This window comes from Apium graveolens, chromosome 5, assembly GCF_009905375.1.
Source record: "Apium graveolens cultivar Ventura chromosome 5, ASM990537v1, whole genome shotgun sequence".
Lineage (NCBI taxonomy): Eukaryota > Viridiplantae > Streptophyta > Magnoliopsida > Apiales > Apiaceae > Apium > Apium graveolens.
This window is the reverse complement of record NC_133651.1, coordinates 66,456,032-66,462,214: the sequence shown is the minus strand read 5'-3', so window position 1 is coordinate 66,462,214 and position 6,183 is coordinate 66,456,032.

Genomic DNA, 6,183 nt, shown 5'->3' with positions numbered 1-6,183 from the left:
TTATTTCTCTTTGGTGGCGTTCTCCTGAAACATAGCAGTGATATATAAGAAAAGTCATGTATTCCAAGAATTTTATACATATGTGTTAGGAGAATGCTGCCACAAGGGAAATATTGCCATCCTTAATTAGTTGGGTCCATCTAGAGTGAATGGCTAAATTATAACAGTACCAGCAACATATACAACAATAATGGTAACAACAATAATAACAGTGCTAAAATTCTATAAGAAGCTGAACAACATTTTATAAAAACTAAAATACAACAAAAACCATCCATAAATTCCAACACAATCCAATACTACCATACTATCCGTATACACACCAAAATTCGGCTGACATATCAGCCTCCAACTACTACAACATAACAATATAGAAACAAACTACAAAACTCCAGAAGACACTCAGGTCTGAGTTCTGATCACTACTCCTGCTGAAACATCCCTCTAGCAACCGCCGCCAATCACTCCAAGCTCAAATACCACCCAGTTAACCAAGGACTGATAGTGTGTAGCCCTAGTGTCTGAGCTGATGAAAGGCTCAATAAGCCTAGCCCTCTCAATGGCTGATTGGGTCAAGGATCTCACTCTAGCCTGAATATCTGGGGAAGGTGTAGAGATACCCTGAAATGGACCGACTGGCACACAGTCTAGATGCACTGCTAGCTCGAGACTCTGTTCCCTAATCAGAGCCTTATTTACCGTCTGATGGACATGGTAGGGAATCGGGGAGGAAGTACTTGTAGAGGCAGCAGGGGGAACTGGAGGTCTAGGAAATGAAGCCCTAGGTCCACAACCCGGGTAAAAATCTCTAACAGCTGATATAGACCTCTGGACCCAACGATGACGTGAACTCGGTCCAGCTACGTCTCTAGGTACAAACGGGGGAACAGGTGGGGGAGGCAATGGAGTCTCCTCAGCTAAAATGTCTAGAGTCTGATCTGAATCTGTGCTCTCGTGATCAGACTCAACCTCTCTGGAAGGAGAACTGGAGTTATATATCGGATGTTGTAAATAATACATATATATATATATACAGGAAAACATAATAAAAGTTAGGGCAGTTCTATCAAAACATCAATAGATTCCAGGTTAATGCCTTCGGAACCCTCGACTGGACTCTTAAACTCGCTCCTCTATGTGAGTTGCTGATTTACACCTTATTAAATCTATTCCTAACCTAAATCAGGGACTTAAACCTGTAGCTCTGATACCAACTGTGACGGCATCAACCCCGGGGTCAAGAATTGACGTCACTAACATTATCAAACCATAAATATAAAATAACTAGATTACTATTATTACAATACCACAACCCTGTACCAAGATCTTTTCTAGGTTAAAGTATGATTTAGGCTAACTACTATTACAAAAACATTTTATTAATAAGTATACTACACTAAATTATTACAGCAACTCACAGACCTACATCAGGTCTCACATAACTACCTCAAAGGAACCCGCTAGTGGAGGCACTGGGATGGTGCCCTGGCTATGGGGTATCGGTCTCCTAGGAATCTGCAAGATATAGTACCCGTTTGTTTCCTCTTAAATGGGGTTCATTGTTCATAAAAGTCGAATGATAATCTGCACATTACGGTTGTCAAAAGTTTATGAACGCCCATTTCTATAACTTATATGATATAAGTGGAATGTTAAGAAGTAGATACATTCTCATTTCATTTTCAATTTTCCTCATATTCTATTTTTAAATTTGTACTAATTTGAAACAAATGCGATGTACGGACTTTATTTAATAATATATTCATGTATTCAATTAATATTTTAAAATTTTAATTTTTTTTAAAATAATTATAACTTATAAGTTATTATTTACCAAACACATAAACAACTTTGAAGTAACTTATACGTAAAAATATACAAATGCCTAAATAGCTTAAAAATTATAATGTTCATATTATTTATACAACACTTTTCAACTTTAAGTTATAATTTTTAAGAAATTCCAAACATTCCCATATATATATATATATATCAGTTTCCAAGGGTGAGCACATAATTGCTCAGTAGTACCAATATATGAATAATAGAGTAAAACATGTTATGCCAAACAGTTTTAGGAACAGAGCTATAATTCATTTATGAAAACAAGTAAATGAGTAAAATCCTGTAAAAATTCTGTCAAAAACAAGTTGGATATCACTAACTAGCATGCTCTGTAAAAACAAAACACAATCATGTGTTGTGTGAATACCAAAGTTCACTTTTAGCATGTTATTCACATTTAAAAATAATCTGTCTAAACCACTTGTTCCGTAATGGGAACCACAACACCAAATTAGATATATATTGGACACTCAACGGTGAAGATAGCTGATCAGGCCATCAACACTGAATAGCTCCCCTGGCTATTCCACCAGACCTGTTTCGAAACTCAGAGACTAGCTAGGTCCCTGACACGCCAGACTAATCTGTTCAATAATGCGCGCAACCGAATTAGCCTCTTACGCAACCACGTTGGACCGTTATGGGCCTCTTACGCAATCTTATATAATATCCGATCGTTTTTATCCAATTTCAAAACCATTTGTACCCATCTCAGTTTAAAACAGTCTTATATCAACACACTTAAAAACCTTTTCAATATCATTCACATTTTGGAGATAGGTACCTTTCTGAAGTTACTTTTCCTCAAAACAAGATTTAACGAACATTTATAAATATAGGGGGATACATAACTTAAAACAATTTTGTTCCTGTTTGAAATTAAAAGCAACAGTTCATTCATATATTTACCGAACCATAAAAGTTATGGTCAAGGGTACTTGCCTTGCAGAGCTTTTCTCAAGTGAATCCTAGGTTGACTTCTTAAACCGACTTTAACCCTCGCGAACTTCGACTGGGATCTACATGATCAAAATACCCTAATTAGACAATCTTTCATGCTTGATATCCTACAAAATTAGACTACCCAAACATACTAAACCTGACTCGTATAATACGTAAATTATAATACACAGAAAGCTAGGCTTCATGTATTCAAATCTCAGCTGGTATTTACGTTCGTAAGATAAATATCATTTTCAGAAATCAGGGTCAGTGTATCTTTTGCAAAATATTTCATAGAGATACATACTATACACAATACTTAACTAAATAATTTTATTTATTATTAAATGTAGGACTCAGAATCGATCATCACCGTCCATCGTCAGCTCACCGAGGCTCATTCTCAATCACGGAAAAATTCATCGATGCCCGACTAAATTCAGTTTTTCATGCGAACTTCACTGTTTAAATTATATTTTTTCCGCGCACGAAATATACTTTTATTTCACAAAATTTACTCAAATAAGATCCTTCAGAAATTAAATAAATAAATTATTAAAATAAAAATTCCAATCGAAGTCACAGAACCAAAGCAACCAAAACAACACCACCACATTGCACGCGCACGCGCTACCACAAATATGCACACACACACACACATCACACATAACATACACACACACACACACATATATATATAAATGCAATCGATATCAAGCCCAAAAATTAGAACCCAATTGAAATGGCCGAAATAATTACAAGGGAAATTTAAGTAACCAGAAAAATCACCAGAAAAAGAAGAGGAGAAGTCGGGGAAGAAGAGAACGGGGAGAGGAAGAGAGGAGGAGGGAGAGAGAGTAGAGAACAGAGAGATGAGATGAGAGAGAGACTGAGAGAAGAGAGCGAGAGAGATAACGGGAGAGAGAGGTTAGGGAGATTAAGAGATAAAATCAAGAAAAAGGAAATGAACAAAATGGAATGAAGTTGTGAATTTTCAGAGACTGCCACGTAGCTTATACAATTGATACGTGTCAATTTCTTTTATAGAATTTTGACACGTGTCCTGACACTACTTTACACTATTTTTCTGACTCGTTTCCCCCAATTAAATGAATCAAGCTGCGAGTAAGAATAACTCGAAAAATTCCCGAAACACTTTTAAAATTCTCGAAATATTCAAATACTAATAAAATAAAGCTTTCGTAATTTTTAAACATTTTTAAACCGAAACTTATACCCGTACTTTGCAACTTAACAGGTAATCGTGCGGGTGAATAAATTCTGAAAAATTACCAAAATAATTTTAAAATTACAAGAATAATTAAAAACTTGTAAAATAAGAATTTCATAATTTTTGAAAAATTTCTGAATTTAATATCAAATTTAATATTAAATGTACTCAGAAAAATATTTATGAATAGATAATCAATGAAACATTATTTTCTAAATTTCATAAATCTCTATAAATAAATATTGAAATTATACAACCATAAAAATGATTATAGAAATAATTCTAATATTTATAAAAATTTAAAAAAATTATTATTAAAAGTACAAACAATTTAATACAATTCAGAAATTATTAAATAAAATCAATCATTGTAAATCATCGAGTCACACACAATCAACATCAAATAAAACATGTAACTGACAAAAATTATAACATAATTTATTTATTAACCAACAAATACACTTTTAATAACATATAATATGAGTTGATATACATAATGTTCAGTTAGAAAGGAGAAACCCAAAACTGACCAAGGTAATAAGGCGGATAAACAAAGACTGGATACACTTAATAAATCAGAGACCATAGATGAGTCTAAGGCTGATAAGAGTGTTAAGTTTAAGACTAAGAAGGATATGAATGGCAAGGTAGGTGTGAGTAATAAATCTAATTTTGCATCTTCCTCATCCACATCTAGAATATTGTGAAATAATTGTAACTCTACTACACGCCTTATAAATGCATGCACTAAGGTTAAAGTAGAATATGTTGCATCTTCTGGTATGCCTATCATGTCTAACATTCCTAGTTTTTATGAGCCATGTGGCGTAGCTGATTGTGTGTCATGTGAATTTATTACCATGTCTGAGTATTTAAAAAAAATTATGCAACTACTAGCACTTGCACTGAAACTAAGACCAACACGAGTACTGAGCACACACAGCAAAGATCATAGTAGCTCCTAAAGTTGGGAATGTTACACCTGTCTCTAAGTTTGACAACAAAACTGTCAAGACTAACACTGAGAAGGAAACAATCAAAGTGAAAGTTAAGCCTGTTGAGGTTACATCAGATGTTGATTCTAATTCTACCCCTAAAACCCTCATGACCCAAATAAGTTTGGGTATCAAAGTCCTCTTAATCAATCTGTGTTTTTAGGATAAAGTAAGAAAGGAAAAGATCATGTAGATTCTGGACAGCAGGTGTTCGAGACACATGACAGTAGAAAAGTCTTGATCACATGTGTAGTTGAGAAAGCTGGCCCTATAGTTACCTTTGGAGATGACAACAAATGATTTACTACGGGATATGGCGATTTGAAAATCGAAAATGTCATCACTGAAAATATCTCTCTTGTGGAAGGATTGAAGAATATCGTATGAGTATTACTCAATTTTGTGATAAGGGATATAATTTTGATTTCAGAAAGGAAAGGTGTTTGATCTCAAACAGGAAAAATTGAGAAATTTGATTTACATAGATAAAAAAAAGGTAATATGTGCGTAGCTGACTTAAGTTCTACCTATTATGGAGTGATGAGGTGTTTCTACATCAAAGCTTCATTGTAACAAAGTCGGAGATGGCACAAGAAGCTCTCATACTTGACTTTCAAGATAATGAACTCACTTGTAAAGTGGGAGTTGGTGTGAGGATTACCACGAATGGAATTCTTTCAAGAAGGACTCTGTGAAACATGTAAAAAAAGGAAGTCAAAAAAACATCACACAGAAGCAAGGAAATGACAAGCATCACTGAACCTCTTCAGTTAATCCACGTGTATTTTTTGGTCCAGTAAATATGTTGTCACTGTCAAAGAAAAGATATACTTTAGTGATAATCGATGACTACTCAAAGTACATGGGTGATGTTCTTATAATCAAAGGATGAAGCACCACAGATAATTGTTGATTACATAAAGAAGATTGAAATGGAAGCGAAAGTACCTGTTAGAAAGATCATATCAGATAATGGAACAAAATTCTAGAATTAATTTCTTAAAGAATTTTGTACTGTATTTCAAGACAGTATTCAGCACCAAGAATAACACAACAAAATGGAGTGCTGGAAATGAAGAATTGAACTTTGGTTGAAGCAGCAAATGTTTATGCTAAGTGAATCAGGACTTCCTACCTACTTTTGGGCTGAAGCGGTCAACACAGCATGTT